General features: G+C 41.9%; 1 pseudogene; it reads right to left on the bottom strand.

Moving 5' to 3' along the window:
• Positions 1-7143: 7143 nt before the first annotated feature.
• On the bottom strand, positions 7144-19950 carry LOC114118681 (E3 ubiquitin-protein ligase RNFT1-like; annotated as a pseudogene).
• Positions 19951-20666: the final 716 nt, after the last annotated feature.

The following is a 20666-nucleotide window of genomic DNA, read 5'->3' on the forward strand; positions in this document are numbered from 1 at the left end:
CATGTGCTCAGTTACTCAATTGTGTCTGACTCTTTGCCACCCGTGGACTATGGCCCGCCAGGCTCTTCTGTCCATGGAATTTTCCAGGCAAGAATGCTGGAGTGGGTTGCCATTTCCTACTTTCATAGGCCAGGAGGTCAGCGGGGAGGTGTCAGCCAGTGGTGCTGGTTTGAGGAACTGTAAGTGACTGTATGATTGAATGAAGAGAACTTTAAGAGTGGAGACAGATGAGATAGGATAACAGGTAATTGGTATGGGGACTACATGAGTTATGGGAGGTGATCAGATGCAACTTTATTTTTCCTACCAATGACCCTTTCAAATCTATTTAGTGGAAATAACATAAATGCCCCACTCATAAGATAATGAGTAAAGTGTGATTGGCTCATATGATATGATATAGCAATATAGAGTCAATTTCATCTTTATATCTATCAAAATGCATAAATCTTAAGCATGTGCAATAAAGCAAGTTGCAGGTACCACTTATTTAACTTTTAACACAGGATTACATATTTTAATGAAAGCATAAAAACGTGACCTAAATAAGTGCATACTTATATATGAGATCAATAACAATGTTATAAACTGTGAAGCATTGATAGGGTAGATGGAGTAAAAAACAAAAATGATGTCATTTTAAGTATTTTTTTAAAAAAAATATGACAAATAGAAATTCCAAAATGTGAACAGTTCTTAATTCTGGGTGATAGATACATAGGTATTTGTAATTCCATGTATAGTTCTTTATTTTTAATAATTTAAAAATGTTTTATATTGGAAGAGTTTAATGTTTAGAAAATACAAAATACTTAATAGTTACTCTGACAATAGTACAGAGGATAAACTAGAACAAGTAGAAAATATAGGTAAGGAGATTGGTTGGAGGCTACTCAAGATAATGTATATGTATATATGTATATATATATATATGATGTTTGAAGCTCTGACCTGAGGGTGACAATGATAATAGAGAGAAACAGATGATTGTGAATAGTACTAAAAAGATGGAGTCTGGGGACCTCCCTGGCAATCCAGTGCTTAAGACTTTGCCTTCCAATGAAGGGGTGGGCATTCCATCTCTGGTTGGAGAGCTAAGATCCCACATGCCTCCCAGCCAATAACCCTAACCATAAAACAGAAGCAATATTATAGCAAGTTCAATAAAGACTTAGAAAAATGGTCCACATCAAAAAAGTTATTAAAATTAAAAAAGTAGATTCTATTGGACCTGCCAACTGAGTCGTGGGACAGGGAGTGGGAGGGAGACACAGGGTTCAAGAGAGAAGCCAAGTTCAGGAGCTTACTGAATAATGGTTGTATAGTCACAGGCAACTACTGAGCTCTTTTGTTACTACAGGTCAGTTTCTATTTTCTAGAAACGTTTTTAAATGGCATGCAGTATGTACTCTTTTTGTCTAGCTTCTTCTCAACATAATTATTTCGATATATATCCCTGTTATACAAAATTGCTGTTTATACATGAAAGTGAAAGTGTTAGTCACTCAGTCACATTTGACTCTTTGCAACCCCATGGACTGTAGCCTCTGTTCATGGGATTTCCCAGGCAAGAATACTAGAAGGGAGTAGCCATTCTCTTCTCCAGGGGATCGCCCCAACCCAGGGATCGAACCCAGGTCTTCTGCATTACAGGTGGATTCTTTACCACCTGAGCCATCAGATAAGTATATATAAATAGTTCATTCTTTTTTATGGCTTTGTAGAATGTTAGATCTTATTGATTGCCAGTCTCTCTAGACTGACCCTTCCATGCCAAGCTTCTTGCTGTCATATCAAATGAGATGTATTCTCCTCACCTGCCTACTGCCCTCCCACATCAAAATCTGCAGCTGCTTTCCTTCCCCATGTCCTCTTGTTACTAACTGATGGGCGATGATAAGATTAGAGGAATTTCCTGGTGGATTGTACAATGCTACATAAACAAAATATTAAATGCACTATACTCTCAAGGGGGTTGGATGAGCTAATCTTCAAAGTCCCATCCTCAGAAAGTTTCTGATTTTCTGCATTTCTGTTGAGTTCACAGTTTCATAAATGAACTGTCACTTCGAATATGGATTTGCTAAAGAAACAAAGATCACCAGAACAAGTGAGGTAAGACTAACTAAATGAACACCCCAGTTACCATGCTGGAGTTGCCTCCAAGTTCATCTTTCAGTTGGCCTGTGCAGATAATAAACAAACAAATCAATATCAATGGCCTACGTTCTACATAATTGGCATCTTGCCATTCCCAGAGCTACCATATGTATCAAATTCAGCTGGTAGCCCGAGGACTCCAGGACTGCCTTAGAAAAATAACTAGTCTGGCATATCAACATCTTGGAAGTCTGCAGAAGCCAGATTCCAGGAAACAGACACTGTGACAGGGTTACAGCATGGATGCCCAAGGCACTGAGAAGCCCTGAGAGAGCTGTTTTAAGTAGCTGCTTAATGATTGAGTACCATGAATGCTTTCACTTGGCAGGGAGAAATTACACGACCTAAAGATGTCTGGGTGGCATTCAGAGTTGATAGACAGTAATGAGCGCTGGTTAAAAAAAGTATTTTAGTGTGCTCACAACTGCTAGACTTCCTGAGAGACATCTCCTTTCTGTGTTTATATGTTTACACCTGTATTAAGAAAGGAAAAAGAGAACAAAGTGAAGAGGGAGGGAGGGTGGGAGGAAGGGAGAGTTTCTACCTTGGTTGCCTGTTCCCAAAGACTTATGTATCATTTAAACAGTAGCTGATCTTCCACTACATACACACACATGGGCTTTACACATATGAGCTCATTTAAGTTTCACAACAACTACCTGAGACAGATAGTATTTCACTGACTCTTAACATGCTAAAACCAGGGAAGTTCCAGGTAAACAGGTACAAGTTAGTTCTCCTAACAAAAAAACAAAAACCGAAAAAAAACCTTTCTCTATGTGGGCTTCCCTGGTGGCTCAGATGATAAAGAATCTGCTTGCAATTCAGGAGACCTGGGTTCAATCCTTGGGTTGGGAAGATCCCCTGGAGAAGGGAATTTCTACCCATTCAAGTATTCTTCCCTAGAGAATCCCATTAACCAAGGAGCCTGGTAGGCTACAGCCCATGGGGTCACAAAGATCTGGACACGACTGAGCAACTAAGCACGCGTTTTCTCTGTGCTCTTAGAAAGCTTCTCCATGTTAAGTGAAAGGACATCATAGTATGCAGAGACCAGGCTCTGAAAAAACTGGGTCCTTGTTTCCACCACTAATAGCAGCTAAAAGACTTTGAGCAAGTCACATGACCTCTCTGGGCCTCATTTGTTTCTTCCTGAAATGATGACGGTAGATTGAATAAACAGTTCTCCAGCCTCACTTGAATCACCCAAGAAACTATGAAAAAATATTGATGTCCAAACCCCATCCCTGACCAATTCCTGACTAACAGAGTCTCAGAATATATAGGGTTGGGATAAACTATCTGGCTTGACTGCAGGGAATAAGGTATATATGTCCCTACATCCTAGAGCTAACAGTTGAGTGGGAGAAACAAAAGGCAAAGCAATGTGCACAGCAAGATGGTAAGTGTTAAGTAAGGGAAAGAACAGCATTATGAGAAAGAATATTAAGGAAAACATGACTTTAAATGGGCAGAGGGGATCTGAAATGACCATTCCACGTGTTGGAAGAATAAAAATCGGAGGTGCCCAGGCAAAGTGCAGAAGAAAGAGCTTTCTAATCACAGGGAACACATCTTACATGGTTAGATATATATCAAACTTGGTCATTTCTATATATGTTGAGATATATATATACATATGTATATATGTATGTATATATATATTTATATATATGAATAATTTGTTTCAAGATCCAGATCCAGACCACAGAGGTGCAAAGGACAGTACAGAGTGATGGGAGAGAGGCACTAGGTTGGCCCAGTGGGGGCTCCAGAGCCAAGATATGTTGAGGATATTAGATGTTTATCTTCAGTACAATGGCAATAGCAAACCAGGGATTGGTTTAGACAGGGGAGTGATACATTCATATTTGTCTTTTAAAGATCATTTGTGCTTACTTGTAGAAAAAGGCTTGGTTGGGGCCAAAGGAAAAAGAAGAAAACAGTTAACATGTTTTTATAATAAATGAGTGAAGCTTTTGTTCTTTGATGATGCCAAGTTTTAGCAGAATTCTGGGTACCTGTGGAGACTAAATAAAGAACAGAAGAACAAGAGACAAGAAATTTGACAGAATGCAAGTGACAGAACTCATTAAAAATCAGGAAATTGCTTTATACTGAATTAAGACGAGTGCCTTTGGCTTAATCTATGCTATTCTCTTCTAACTGGATTTATTTTGCCCCACAAAAGCACACTGAAGTAGCCTGCCCCCGTTCCTATTCTCTCTTCCATTGTGTCTCTTTTTCCTTGTCATTATTTATGTCTCTATGCCAAGGCTTAGGGTGGCAGTCAACCTTGGAGTTCCCATTTTCATCCCTGCACAGGTTCCCATTGTGCACCAGAGCATGGTTGGAGGGAAACTCTAATTGTGTAGAGTTTGGCCAGGCACTGATTTTTTTAGCTTTTTGTCTCTGCCTTGAGTAGCTGGTCCATTGGCTTCAGTCCATTTCCTAATGGAGAGGTGTCAGCTTCACAAAGGCATCACCTCGATTGGCACTAATTACCACCTTTCAGAGCCATCATCACTCAAAGACTCAAGACAGAAAGGTCAGCAGGAAAATGAACTTCCACTCACACCTTCTGGGGTGGTCTCTGGCTTCTGACCATGCAGAGAACAAGGGCTAATGGGGAACAGACCTTTCGGCCTTTCTGCCCTTAGGCTCCATGTTTCTTGAGAAATCCACCTTTGGTTCACCAGTCCTCAGCTCATGAGATGACTGAACTCATGGCAGAGCTCAGTCTTGTCAGGATTCCGTCCCTGTCCCAGTTTCCCAGTGATTCCTGGTCTTTCCACCCTAACCTTCACTGCCGACCTCCAGAGGCTTCTAATTGCATATGGTCCTGGTAAAGGAGGTGACAGTGGGATTTCCCTGATGGTCCAGTGGCTCAGATTCCATGCTCCCAGTGAAGGAGGGCCCAGGTTCGATCCCTGGTGGGGGAACTAGATTCCACATACCACAACTAAAAGCCCCCACAAGCCGCAATGAAGATCAAAGATCTCATGTGCCTCAACAAAGACCTGGCGCAGCCAAATAAGAATAAATATTTTTTTAAAGAAAGGAGGTGTCAAGGCCCCTCCTGGTGTGTAGCGACAGCAACAGCCTCAGCCAGGGGCACAGTGACAGAAGAGAAGTAAGTGGTGATGACTTTTGCTCCTGAAATTAAGTTCATGAAGACAAGCATTTGGCAATCTTCATTAGCATATCAAATAAAATTATGGAAAAACATCAAACTGTTATCAAAATATTAATAAATGTTTACAGAGAACAGACAAGCTGGAAAGTACCTTCAGTTCAGTTCAGTCACTCAGTCGTGTCCAACTCCTTGCGACCCCATGAATTGCAGCCGCCAGGCCTCCCTGTCCATCACCAACTCCCGGAGTTCACTCAGACTCATGTCCATCGAGTCAATGATGCCATCCAGCCATCTCATCCTTGGTCATCCCTTCTCCTCCTGCCCCCAATCCCTCCCAGCATCAGAGTCTTTTCCAATGACTCAACTCTTCGCACGAGGTGGCCAAAGTACTAGAGCTTCAGCTTTAGCATCATTCCTTCCAAAGAAATCCCAGGGCTGATCTTCAGAATGGACTAGTTGGATCTCCTTGCAGTCCAAGGGACCCTCAAGAGTCTTCTCCAACACCACAGTTCAAACACATCAATTCTTCGGCTCTCAGCCTTCTTCACAGTCCAACTCGCACATCCATACTTGACCACTGGGAAAACCATAGCCTTGACTAGACGGATCTTAGTCGGCAAAGTAATGTCTCTGCTTTTGAATATGCTATCTAGGTTGGTCATAACTTTTCTTCCAAGGAGTAAGCATCTTTTAATTTCATGGCTGCAATCACCATCTGCAGTGATTTTGGAGCCCCAAAAAATAAAGTCTGACACTGTTTCCACTGTTTCCCCATCTATTTCCCATGAAGTGATGAGACTGGATGCCATGATCTTCGTTTTCTGAATGTTGAGCTTTAAGCTAACTTTTTCACTCTCCTCTATCACTTTCATCAAGAGGCTTTTTAGTTCCTCTTCACTTTCTGCCATAAGTGTGGTGTCATCTGCATATCTGAGGTTATTGATATTTCTCCTGGCAATCTTGATTCCAGCTTGTGATTCTTGCAGCCCAGTGTTTCCCATGATGTTCTAGGCATATAAGTTAAATAAGCAGGGTGACAATATACAGCCTTGACGTACTCCTTTTCCTATTTGGAACCAGTCTGTTGTTCCACATCCAGTTCTAACTGTTGCTTCCTGACCTGCATACAGATTTCTCAAGAGGCAGGTCAGGTGGTCTGATATTCCCTTCTCTCTCAGAATTTTCCACAGTTTATTGTGATCCACACAGTCAAAGGCTTTGGCATAGTCAATACAGCAGAAATAGATATTTTTCTGGAACTCTCTTGCTTTTTCCATGATCCAGCGGATGTTGGCAATTTGATCTCTGGTTCCTCTGCCTTTTCTAAAACCAGCTTGAACATCAGGAAGTTCACCAATTTATGCAATTCATGAAACTTTCTTTTTTTATAAGTTTTATATTGTAAAAGTAAAATATATCCATCAAACATTTGGGAAATGATGCAAAAAGTGCTCCCAAAACTAAATTAAATGATTTATAGAATAGTAGTCTTACCATTCAGAGATAACTACTGTTAACATTTTTATTTTCTTCTAATAATAAATGCAGTTTTGTTTCTATGACTGGATTCATGACTCTGAAATTAGAAATGCCTCCTCTCTCTACAAAGAGAGTACTTTTTAAAATTATGACCAGATGATGACTTTTATTATAAAATACTGAGATGAATCCAAAAGGTCTCTCTTTCCTTTGAGTCTTATCTCATTGCAATGCTAAGTGATACCCAACTAATATCCATACCAACTCCTTCCTCTGCCCAAAGATGAGCCTATTCAACTGCCCCTCCCCCCTTCCCACATCTGTGGGTGACACATGAGTTGCCTTCTACTGGCAGCTGAGCAAAAATACTAGAAAGCAGTCATGCTTCGAGGCATGTGGGATCCTCTTGAACCAGGACTGGAACTGGTGTCTTGTGCATTGCTAGGTGGACTCTCCAGTACAGAGCCACCAGAGAAGGCCATGTAGTCTGCGCCTTTAACCAGCACAGAAGAACCTATAGAGATGCTCACAGCATCATGGTGATACTGAAGCTGCAGAACAGTCTAGTGTTACAGACAAAAAGGAAGAGGTTCCAAATCAAAAACTGAGAATGACTTAGAAATTCAGGTCTTACTCAACTGTGAGATAAAAACCATACTTAGAAAAAATGAGTGAGATAATTACTTCAAGTCATGCTTAATTCCATTTTAAAATTAGTATCATACATTGCAATGGCAAATTATAATATTATATAACACTTAGGCATATCTTTTTTCATGTTTTTTGATTGAAAAATAATAAATCGATTAGAAAAGCATGCTGAGTTTGTCTTGGCTAATTCTCCAAGGGAAGGCCATAACCCAGGCCTCAGATCACAAACTACTAGAGTCAGGTAGTGGGAACACCATGGACTTGGGATTTGAAGTCCTGCTCCAACATTTGCTAGGTGAGTTATTTACTAGGTGAACCTTGTTCACCTTGAATTCTTTACATAGGGAAATGGAATAAAATCTCCTTTGCAGTGTTTTCCTGAGGATTAAAAAAGACGGTGTCAGTCAAGTGCCTGGCAACGGAAGTTGGTTAAGAATTGGTCATTTTTATCCTCTGTTCCTCTTCATAACAGTTCATTGTTCGAAACATAGTACCCAAAGGGGAAAGAGCATCCTCACACCTTCTAGCCGTGGCAGTGCAAACCCTGTCATGGTGGGCATGGTACGAGGAGGATGGCTGCAAAGGGTAGCGAGAAGTAGTTCATCCTCAGCACAACAGCCCTACCCACCCAGGCGGGGAGCAGCAGCTCGGCCAGCAGGCTGGGAGCTGGCTGGCCTTCTCAGGCCAATTGGGATCAGATAAAAGCAGAGCAGAGAAGGGAAGAGAATCTCTCCCAAATACTATGCTAATCAGCTTCTTTTAAAATCTCTGAATCTTCCCAGGCTCACCCTGAGTCTCCAGTCTATACCCCAGTGTCCCGTGGGGATGCAGATGAAGATAGATAATTAGAAATATGATTCAGCTACGTTATAATATTACAGATTAGAGGTTTGATACAGAAAGGCTGCAGGGTGGTTGAGAATAAAATAATTACAGCCCCCCAGGATCCTGCCTCTGACATCTCCCCTTTGAAGAGCCCAAACAGCCTTGCCAATATTCATGGGCTGCTCATCCTTGATCCCAACATTGCTAAGAAATGGGAAAGGGACAAAAGGAACAGAGAGGCTCTTCCAGGGCCCTAGTTGGTGAACACCAGTTATTGGGCTCCGAGGAGCACTAACAGCCATGAGAAGGCTCCCAAAGTCCATGCCTCCAAATTTCTTGTGGAGACAACATTCATCTAAGAGCTAAGTGGCAGACACTAAGTTATCGTGAAGGAGTTAGGCTTCTCCTGAGAGCTGAATTATGATTGTAGCAGAGTGAGTGAAGCTTGATTTTTTTTTTTTTTTAAGACTATTAAGAAGTGCTGCTTGAACTTTTCTGAGAGGCGAGGGTGCAAACTTGCCTGAGAAACCCAGGGACCTGTGAAGGAAGGCACTAAAGCTCCAATACCTCCTCTCTGAAATTCAGTTACTGAAATCTGAGGTGAACTAAGGGTCAGTGGGTGACCACAGCTGCGATCCCGGGACATGGAAGCCTCTGAAACAGAACTAATACTTTGAGAGAAAAATGAGAAAGGAAGGAGAGCGGCCTGACCCCACCTCCACCCTCCCTTCCCCCCAACCTCCACCCTCCCTCCCCTAAGCTACACCTCCCCTCCCACTCCACCACACCTCCCTTGTCTTGCTTCCTGAGCCAACCGGCTGCAGGAAGTAACAGAGAATCTTGTCCTCTAGGGGGCAGTCTGGAGCCTTGGGATGTGGCTGCGAGGGCGTCTAAAATGGTGCCGCTTCGGATTAGCCCCAGGTTGGTGTGTTACCCTCCGGACTCAAGAGTAGCACCAAAGGGTGAGAAGTGAATGATCGTCCTTTTTTCCTCCTGAAGAACTTCTGCAGCCTGAGGGATCTTCATGGAATCTTGGTGGATAGGAAGCAGAGCCCAGCCATACCACCTTGCAGGACGTGGGGCTGACGGGTCTGCAGACCCTGTTGGCTAAACCTGCTTTCAGTTTGCATAGAAGCTTAACAGCTGAGGGAGTGTTCATCTCTGCCTGGATCTGCTGAGAAAGATTGGTTTTCCTGCTTATCTGAAGAGCAGTGGGCTTGAGAGTTGTATAGCTGGGGAGTGGGCATTTCTATCCCCAAACTACAAATAGTTTAAACGTTAAACTTAATACACATTAAACCGCTTCAACAAAAGAGGAGAGGATGCGCGTTCCTGTGGTTCAGAGCTTGGGCTCTGTGGTTAGACACTCCTGATTTAGAATTCTGTTTTCCATCACCAAGTAGTACCTCTGTGTCCTTGACGAAAGGCTCGGAGTCCCTCAGCTCTGTTTCCCCATCTGTTATTATCCTCAAATGGGGACAATAATACCTATCTCCCATAGAGTTGTTATGAGAATTAAATACGATAAGTCATGCAAGGTGTGTGGCACCTAGTAAGCCTCAGTAAGTATTAGATTTAACAAACCCATCTCGGCACCAAGGTAATTCCATGGGAAGAAAACTGAATTTGAAAAGTCCCTCCAGTGGACCCAGCAATTTGTGTGTAACTGTAAGTATACTTCACCAACACTGAGAGAATCATGCTGAGAAATAATGAGCAGTTTGGTGAGAAAAAAGCAAGTAAGTTTGGGACAGGCCCAGAACATTCTGAAGGACTTGGATGGTGAGCGGATTTAAACAGAACTCAAGGCGTCCTGTTTCCAAAATGGCTGTGCCATTTGGGGAATAATTTTTGACTCTCCCTAAAGATTTCCAGTTTTGTACAAGGACATTCCCTGTTTTAGTTTTTCCTCCATTTGTTTCTCCCTTCCCCCCAACCTCCCCAGTGGATTGCTCCTTCGCATCTTTCCATTTAAATTCTCATTTGAAAATAATAATGTGTGCAACTGTTCACTTGGTATTTTGGTCCAATATGCTCCACTTCAGACACAGGAATGCCTTCCTGTGAAACGTGTCACAGAAGGACTGGCAACACCTCTCAGGACGGTGGTGGAAGAGATAAAACTTCATACATTAGGAATCTTCTTGACAGGCCTTACTAGGCCTGAGTCCAAGATGAAGCTGAGAAAAAATGAAAAGGGATTTGGCTGACAAAGCAGATGACAGGCAGGGAGAGCCAGTGAAAGGGAATTGGCCAATGGCAAAGGGGGAATTGGCAGGGCTTTGTGAACCCCTTGCTGAAAACCCATAAACCTCAGATTGTCCGTCTGGCGCATCGGTCCTCTGAGGCACATCGTTTTTGCCTGTGGAAGGTGCCTGCCAGGAAGCTGCACTTCAGGGGGCGCCTTTGGAAGAGTGGGTCGGGTCTGGATTGGTGCCCAACACCAAGTGGACGGGGATGAGAAGAAACCGCTTACAATGAGATCTCAGGGCCGGGAGATGGGGAGCCACTCCTGTGGCTGACACTTGTGAGTCAGAGTGATGGGAAAAGAAGTTGAGAAACAGAGAAAGAGGACGGGGTGCTGGGGAGGGAGGAGGTGGCAAGTGGCACTGTTTATTCAGTCAGAGACTGTCAGGGCCTGCCTTCTTCTGTGACGGGGCCCCCCCTTGCAATTACTCATCCGCTCTTTCGAAACGCAAGTCCACCTTCTTCCAGGTGAATAATCCACTCCTCTGGGTGTCCCGAATGAGCACTTACCCTCAGGAGTAAACTCTCTCCGGAGGAAAGTCTGTGTTTAAGTGCAGGGTTGCCACGGGCTGAGACGATGCCTGAGAGCAGGACTGATCCTCCTGTGGTGGGAGAGCAGGACCTTCTCTTAGAGCCCTCCAGGACTTTCCTCTTGTCTTAGCGTCGTGCCTTTTGGTGCCAGGCATCCAGAACTCCACTTCCAGCCTTCTCTTGTGGGCCTCCCACTCAATTCTTTCCTTCCCAAGAGCTTCCTGGCTTATGACCCATATTTCCAGCTTCTCTCCTACCCAGATTTGCTTGACCATGTTTCCTTTCCATGGAGAATTAGCAGGGAAAAGTGCGTGCTAAGGTGTTAATAAGCAGCAATAATTTGGTGTGATAAACTCAGTCAGAGCATAATGCCCTAACCGAGTGCTCCCTAACCTTTTCTCATGTCTGGCACAAACAGAAAATGATAATAACATTCCCATTGTTGCTGTTTAGTCCCTCCGTTGTGTCCAACTCTTTAGTGACCCCATGGACTGTAGCCTGCCAGGCTCCTCTGTCCATGGGATTTCCCAGGCAAGAATACTTGGACTGGGTTGCCATTTCCTTCTCCAGGGGACCTTCATGACCCAGGGACTGAACCCACGATTGGCAGGGTTTCTTTACCACTGGGCCGCCAGTGAAGCCCACTACTGAGGTTAGTTTACTATTTTATTGTATTATGTTGTTATTACTTTACATATTTCCACACCTGCCTCATTCCAAAAACGACTCAAAATGGGAAAGATTCTTTGAATCATGTTCTTCGGTAAGGATTTAATCTCAAAGTTTAGGTTACTTGGTGTTTGATGAACGACAGTTTCAAAACTACCAAGGTTTATGGTGAAATTATTTTAAGATTTCGTTTGCCTGATTTTAATTTCGAACTTTGTGTTAAAGTATCAATGAGAGTTACAGTTGTGTGTGTGTGTGCGTGCATGTACCTGCGTGTGTTTGGTTTTAATTTGTATTCCATATTGTTCTTGAAAGGGCTTGACATATCTTACAAAGAATTTGAGTCAACAAAAACAATAGTTTTGTACTTGAGGGAGAATGTCTTTTAAAAACAATTAGACTTCTACCTTTCAGCCAGGATTCACCAGTAACATTTTTTCTGTTAATCAATGGAATTTTGATAACACACTTGAAGTTTATGCTTCTTCACTGTTGTAAGTTTCTCTGCTAGCATTTTTCAGCAGCAGCAGAGGAAAGTGGAGGTGGAGAACTGAATCAAAGAACAGACTCATTTCTGTGACGCTTGACTCAGATTTTCTTGCTAAGGTTCTAAAATCTCTAAATACATGTGTGCTATTTATTCTAGATACTTCTGGGTCAGTGGAATTTTAGTCCTCCAAATGAAAAGTTTTAGAAACAGCCCAGTCAAGATTTATTTCTTGTAAAATGAGTCAATCTCCAGCAAAGAGAGCCTGTCCTTCCGTGGGACTCAGCACCTACTGAAGTAGGATTCACAAAGCAAAAAGTCAGCTGGTCAAGACTTTTTTCTTGCTTCCAACTCTGTCTATTCCTCAGTATAAGTGTTGTGATGTAGTTGCATACACAAGTTACTCTATCTTCTAGGAGCAGTTAGCTAGCTTTTTTTTTTTTTAATTGGAGGCTAATTACTTTACAATATTGTAGTGGTTTTTGCCATATATTGACACGACTCAGTCATGGGTGTACATGTGTTCCCCATCCTGAACCCCCCTCCTACCTCCTTCCCCATCCCATCCCTCAGGGTCATTCCAGTGCACCAGCCCTGAGCACCCTGTCTCATGCATTGAACCTGGACTGGCAATCTATTTCACATATAATAATATACATGTCAATACCATGTTTTGGAGATCTACCCTCCAAAGGTGGTTAACCAATGGATGAAGAACCCTCGCCAGAATCAAGATCTTTAAGATGGTAACTTATTTATTTCATCAAAATATAATTAATTTACAATATTGTATTGATTTCTGCTGTTCAGCAAAGTGATTCACTTATACATAAATACACATTCTCTTTTTATATTCTTTTCCATTATGGTTTACCACAGGATATATAATTCCCTGCACTATACCATAGGACCTTGATGTTTATGCATTCTATATATACTAGTTTGCATCTGCTAACCACAAACTCCCAATCTATCCCTCCCTCATGTCGCACCTCTCGGCAACCACAAAACTGTCTGTCTTTGAGTCTGTTTCTGCTTTGTGGATAAGTCATTTGTGTCATATTTTAGATTCCACGTATAAGTGATTTCATATGGCATTTTTCTTCTCTTTCTGACTTACTTCAGTTAGTATGATAATCTCTGGGTCCATACATATTGCTGCAAATGGCATTATTACATTCCTTTTTATGGCTGAATAATATTCCAGTGTGTGTGTGTGTGTGTGTGTGTGTGTATCATATCTTCTTTATCCATTCATCTGTCAATGAACATTTAGGTGGTTTCCATGCCTTGGCAATTGTGAATAGTGCTGCTGTGAACATAGGGGTGCAAATACCTTTCTGAATTAGAGTTTTGTCTAGATATGTGCCCAGGATTGGGATTGCTGGATCATACAGCAATGTTACTTTTAGTTTTTGAGGAATTTCCACACTGTTTTCCACAGTGGCTGCACCAACTTACATTCCCACCAATGGTGTAGGAGGATTCCCTTTTTACCACACCCTCTATAACATTTGTCATTTGTAAACATTTCAGTGATGGCCATTCTGACTGGTGTGAGGTGGTATATCATTGAGTTTTGATTTGCATTTCTCTAATAATTGGAGATGTTGATCATCTTTCATATGCCTTTGGACATCTGTATGTCTTCTTTGGAGAAATGTCTATTTAGATTGCTTGTTTTTTTAATGGTTTGCTTGTTCTTTTGTTGTTGTTTGTGGTATTTGTATGTTTTGAAAATTAATCCCTTGGTGGTCACACTATTTGCAAATATTTTCTTCCATTCCATAGGTTATGTTTTGTTTATAGTTTCCTTTGCTAGGTCACTTAGTATCATAAATAAAATTAACTATATGTACACCAGGAGGCCAATTGATTAGCATAGGAAGTGTTTGAAATAGTTTTTAATTGGTGAGATGAATAGTATTCAAAAATGTGGCTGGTTAGTAGTTTCACGCAAGAATGACTGCTATGTCCTGAATGAAGTATTAACACCTGGCAAGCTGACAAATGTCTGTATAGCCAAAGATATTATTTTTCCAGTAGTCATGTATGGATGTGAGAGTTGGACTAGAAAGAAAGCTGAGTGCTGAAGAATTGATGCTTTTGAACTGTGGTGTTGGAGAAGACTTTGAGAGTCCCTTGGATTGCAAGGAGATCCAACCAGTGCATCCTGAAGGAAATCAAACCTGAATATTCATTGGAAGGACTGAAACTGAAGCTGAAACCCCAATACTTTGGCCACCTGATGCAAAGACCGGATTCACTGGAAAAGACCCTGATGCTGGGAAAGATTGAGGGCAGGAGGAGAAGGGGGTGATAGAGGATGAGATGATTGAATGGCATCATCTACTCAATGGATATGAATTTGAGCAAACTCAGGGAGATAGTGAAGGACAGGGAAGCCTGGTGTGCTGCAGTCCACGGGTTCACAAAGAGTCGGATATGACTAAGAGACTGAACAACAGCAAATTGGCTTGGATAGATTCCCATTCCATGCAAATTTCAAATCCATGCTTCAAAGTCCAGAAAGGACTCACTTTCAAACATACAGAGTTTATTCATATAAAGATGGTAAACTTACGGTTGTATCTTTCTTCCCTTAACATTAAGGGTCTCTGGTTGCCTTACTTGTCCCTGAAGACCCTGCTACTGTGGTTTCTAGGATATTTTCTAAATCCTTATATATAAATTCTGGGACCCTGAGAGTTGCCTGCTTGAGCACTAGCTGTGCTCCTTTTCTGTGCCATTTCCTTATAAAACATTGGGTTCTAAACAGGTTGCAGCAGAAATCTGGAGCCACTGAGGGAAGAGTGGAAACTGGGTAGAATGTTCCTCCACTGTGCGGGCTGTGATGGGACGCACTGCCAAGTTTTGAGGAGAGGTCCACTGCAGGATTTCTTTTGAGATATTAGGCTTATCAAGTTTATTTTCAAAGAACATAGTGCCATTCTGAGTTTTATTAGTATTTAAATGAGGGTTAACCACTGGCTAATTGTGTCGGGGACAGGTCAAGCCAGAGCCTGCCTTGGGCAAGAGGTTGGAAAGATGACTAGAGCGATGAGGGGGAATTGAAAGGCCTGTTGAGAAGCATCAGCATAGAAGCGTCAGCATTACTGGCAACAGTAATGGTTTTTGTTTTATTCTCCTCTCTGAACTAAGTGGAGCACTGAGGACCTTGAACAGGACCTTTGGCCTAGAGTGGATGAGCATCCTCCCCAGGGCTGTAGGGCACTGCATCAGAGAACCTCTAGGGGGCAGCACTCAGATTCAGATCTCAGTGAGACTCAGCTGCAGGGCTGTGCAGGCATCCAGGAACACCATCTCCTGCTTCTCAGGTAAAGATTAGTGCACATGCAAAGAGAAGACCCCTTGGAAAAGACCCTGATGCTGAGAGGGATTAGGGGCAGGAGGAGAAGCGGATGACAGAGGATGAGATGGCTGGATGGCATCACCGACTCGATGGACATGAGTTTGGGTAGACTCTGGGAGTTGGTGATGGACAGACAAGGAGGCCTGGCGTGCTGCGATTCATGGGGTTGCGAAGAGTCGGACATGACTGAACGACTGAACTGAAAGATAAGGAACATTTCTTAAGCAGTAATAAGGTCTTGACTACAAAAAAGCAGCAAACCAGAACATTCCAACAAGAAAACAAGAACAGACTAGTGTGTCCAAAAGAATACAAGCCAAGTTTCACCAAGTTTTTATTGAGAACAAACTGGATGATTTTATGAGAATCCTAATGTATAATAATCATAATTGGATTATAATTATATTTAACATTTGGTCCTTGTTCCATATATGATTCAGTCATTCTCGGTCATTTTGTCATTTTTATGAGATCTGGTCATGAAAGTTCCATAAGCATCCTGGGTTTACTTACAGAGCACGACCTGGAATGGTTGTCTCCTCCCTGCTAATGGAAGTGAACATTCTGGAGACACTAGCTGAACAGACCTCAGGGCATTTATTTCTGGATCTTCATCATATCTCACATTCACCAATTTTAACTCTATTCAGAGAATTCCTCTCGTGGTCCTGACCAGTCTGAAAAGTAAATGACCAGTCACTTCAAATAGTGTGTGAATTTTATTAAAAGAGGAGATAAATCTTTAGATTGCCTTTGGGAAAGTTTCAAGCCGGGTGATTTCTGACACAGATTGCTTCTCCTCCCTGAAACACCTGAAAGTATCCTATAGCTCAGCAATGTTTGGATCCTCACTTTAATTGCCTACGATTCAGATGTGAACTGGTGTGCCCAGTCTGAGACATCTGGGTGAACTCACACATCTGTGAAAACCCCAGGCCTTGCCTGATTTCTGCTGATTCTCAGAGTGACTGACACCCTCCTGGTCCCTCCTCCTGCCTCTGGCTTCTGGGTCCACATGTGCTGTCTCGGCATCAGCCTCTCCCGACCCAGCAGTAATTCTCAGCCCTTTGCCATTTTATACCAAACACTCACTCTGTAAGCATTTCATGAGTAATACATTGTACTGAAGGTTTGAGACTCATGGGTGAAGAGTTCATGGGTAGGTCATGTTGCATTATTCAAGGTGTGACTAGGTCCCAGTAGTTCTCTTTCCTATTCCCTTTCCCTTCCCATTGTCCCTGGAAGCTCCATGATCTGCTCCCTCCATTAGCCAAACTAACCCAGGTCCTCTTAGCTCCTAGCTCTACCCTGCCACCAGGGATCCGCAGAACAAAGTGTCATCTGTGTAAAAAGACCTGGACTTCTTAGAAGATAGCTAGAAATATAATAACAGCAACAGTTCATGACTCGATGGACATGAATCTGAGTGAACTCCGGGAGTTGGTGATGGACAGGGAGGCCTGGTGTGCTGCGATTCACGGGGTCGCAAAGAGTCGGACACGACTGAGCGACTGGACTGAACTGAACTGAACTAATGTATTGAGATCCAGTCTGAGTCTCTGCCTGCTTTGAAAGGCAGCACAATGTTTTAGGAAAGGAGCTGAATTTAGAGTCAGTTTCTTGGGGTTAGAGCCAGCAGCACCCCTCAGTAGCCATGTGGTAAAGTCAGCAACCCATTTCAAACCTCAGTTCATCATCTGAAGAGTGAAGATGTTACTAATATTTTAAATTGTTATGCTGATTCAAATAGTTCTGAAATAGTTTTTGGAATAGTTTAAGCAGTGCACTCTGGAACACGGAGCAGCAGTGCCCATGATGTTCAGCTTTTCAAGACTGAGGAGGCTGCTGGCCTCTTGGGTGCGGCGTGTCCTGCATTGTGCAGAGATTCTAGGTAACATAGACTACTTCATTACATTCCAGATAACATGCCTGTGGAGAAACACGTCTGGGCACAATGTGAGGATAAAGTATGTGGCCTCTGACCTTCCACCTTTCACACAAAATGGAGGTGGATTCATATACAGTGCAGATGATTCTTCAAAAACAGTTTCCTCATTCTGTGTTATTTTAGCCCTATCTTTGTTCGAAGGTGATAGTTTCTGTGGCATCCAATGGTATCACCAAAATTTTAATTACAATCTTCAGATTTCTTATATAAGGGTTTCTTATATAACCCCACTTAGGATATTTTTGTTTAATCTTTCAGTTGAAACTACATTATACCCTCCCGAAGACAAAAAAGAAGGAGAAAATTATGGAACAGAGGCCACAGAAATTTTCCACATGATGAAGATACAAGGAAGCAAGTGATTCATGCATTGATCAGCTATTGATGTCAAGTATTAATAGCTGCCTTTTGTTTTAATCCATGTGAGTTATTTTAATAGCTACTTCAGGATAGTCCATGATATTATACAAAAAGGAAGATCTGAACATTAAAGCTGATGGAAGGATGGTATGCGTGATGTCCACAAAACAAAAAGCAATATAAGTCATCTATTCTTAATGATTGCTAATCATACTACAGAGAAAATTACAATATTAAAATATATCATTATCAATGAATTAATCTTCCTTAGAAAATCTGATTATTACAGGTAAAATATAGAATTTAGAACTTTCATTTTAAATACAAATTTTATTTTAAAATTTTAGAATTTTTTCAATGGGAATTATAAAGGTAAATGATAAAGAAAATTTTACATTCAGGTAATATGTCTTAAAACATTATGAAAAATAGTTTTTATTAAGAAAATGATGTCAGGAAAGGGTAGCTGAATTCCCCTAAAACCGTAAGGTCCAGTTATGCAATTATCATTTTGGTAGCATTAATAAGCAAACACGTTTACAGTTTAATACTGCAGCTATCTGTCAAGTAATTAGGAAGAATAAATGTTGCATGTGCATTAGGTTGAACATTACTTACATATATTTTTAAATATGGAGTTCTTTCATTTAATTTTTTGATAATTTGGACTACACACTTAAGTCTTATTGTAATACTTTAAAACCATTTAGAAACATTGTCCTTAACGTCTAGCCTTGAAAACCCATTCTAATGCCTTTATCAATAGTCACTGTAACCAAATGAAATCGGTATTTTTTGGCCTTAATGTGAAGTTTAAAACTTCATATACTCAAAGCTGTGTTGAAGTGACTCCATGTTTCCATTTGTTTATATGGTCTGAAATCACCGTTCTGTACAATGGTCATGTTTTTTCTCTCCACAAAATATATGCAGACAGATGAGAAGAACTGGCTTTTGAAATTCATCTTGACATATTGAACAAATATCATCTGCATCTGAACACTGTCTCTTGCTGGTAGCCACTCCATAACTTGGCCATGTAAAAAATATTGGCAAAACCTGTCTGAAAATTCTTAGATGTCAAAAAAAGTCCGAAAGGTTTAGTATGAGGTAGAATAAAACCAGCAATATTCCAAGAATCCATCTAATTATGTTACTAAACTCCTCATAGCTTATAAGGTAATGAAACCAAACTGGTATGGGAACAAAAGTTTGATAATACTGACACAATTCTTCTAAAAGCATATACCAGTAATTCTAGGATTTAAAAGGCACAATGAAAGAAGGCATTTTAAGTAAATAGGCATTTTAAGCCCATGAAGAGGAATGTCAGAATGAAGCCTGTAATTCCAACGAATCAAAGTACTTCCCAGAAACTCTAATGGACTATGGTAAGAGTTTTTAAAATTAAGCTGTAATGAAGTGACTGAGAATAAAATGTATAATATGAAAGAATGGAAAATCCTGCTAAGACTATCAGTAACCAAACACACTAAATCTCTGAGCACCCTTCTCTTAAACCTGGTTTACAATGCTTTTATTTGCATATATGAAAGTTGTGAGCAGTCCAGTTCCAAGAGCAATTCTTGTTACGTGCTGCATAACAAGTTTTACACCCAGAATCAAAATATATGGAAGACTTTTTTGCAATCCCTTGAAGAGGTATTTGAATTCTGAGAAGGAGCTACGATGATCTCCAGGCTCTGTGTTGGTTACATCAGGCTGCCTTGCTTCATTGTGGGAGTGACTCCATAACTGACTGTGTACACATCCATGGGAACAGCTATGGCCTCCTGACCTTATAGTAGTATCTCTGGAGCTTAGATTTTCAGCACACTCTTTAGGTATGGAGTTTATCTGAATATGAACATCTCTAGAATAAAAGCAGGAGGCTTTTCCTGTCAATCTTGTTTGGACACATTGGGAGGCTGAGGCATCCTCACTGACTGCAGCTCCAGAAGGGCTGAGCAATTGGCTAAAGTTGGTTTGCATGAGCCTTGAGATCCAAACTTCTTTACTTGTGGGTTCTGCCTCCTCTTGTGACATTGAGTGGACTGAGGCCCAGGCATTGACAGCAGGAACAGTGGGAGACACCCTGAGGCTTTCAGTCAGGGCCATCACCATCAAACCCCACCACCAGCATCTCAGGCCTGCTTAGCAGCCCAACTAGTTGTCTTTGCAATGCCAGTATTACCCAGTTTGGGCTTCTCAGGTGGTGCTAGTGCTAAAGAATCTGCCTGCCAATGCAGGAACTGTAAAAGATGCAGGTTTAATCCCTGGGTCAGGAAGCTCCCCTGCAGGAGGGCATGGAAACCCACTCCAGTATTCTTGCCTGGAGAATCCCATGGAGAGAGCAGCCTGGCAGGCTACAGTCCATAGGGTTGCAAAGAGTCGGACACAACTGACGGGACTTAGCATGCACATACACACATTACCCAGTATAAACAACTGTTGAGCTAAAGGAAGTACAAATTTCACTACCTTTCCCATCCTTCTCCCTCAGTTCTTGATAAGCCAGGTAGACATAAATAGGGCCCAGATCCCCAGCCCCCAGACCTCCAGGAGCAACACAGCTGTGATCCTCTAGCTCTCCATCTGCCCATCATGTTGTGGAGAGGCCTACCATCTATAGACCCGACTCCTGGTCTACTGTCTGGTCCCCCACCTCCACTCTGCCTTTATTCTCAGGCACGGACTCATGGCTACTCTTCCTATTGTGGAGGGAGTCCAGGTGAGGTCGGGCAGGAGGATGTGTACGTATTGCCCTCGGGCCAGAAGCTAGACGACAATGTGCATTCCT

Source organism: Ovis aries, chromosome 16 (assembly GCF_016772045.2).
Source record: "Ovis aries strain OAR_USU_Benz2616 breed Rambouillet chromosome 16, ARS-UI_Ramb_v3.0, whole genome shotgun sequence".
In the NCBI taxonomy this organism is placed as follows: Eukaryota; Metazoa; Chordata; class Mammalia; order Artiodactyla; family Bovidae; genus Ovis; species Ovis aries.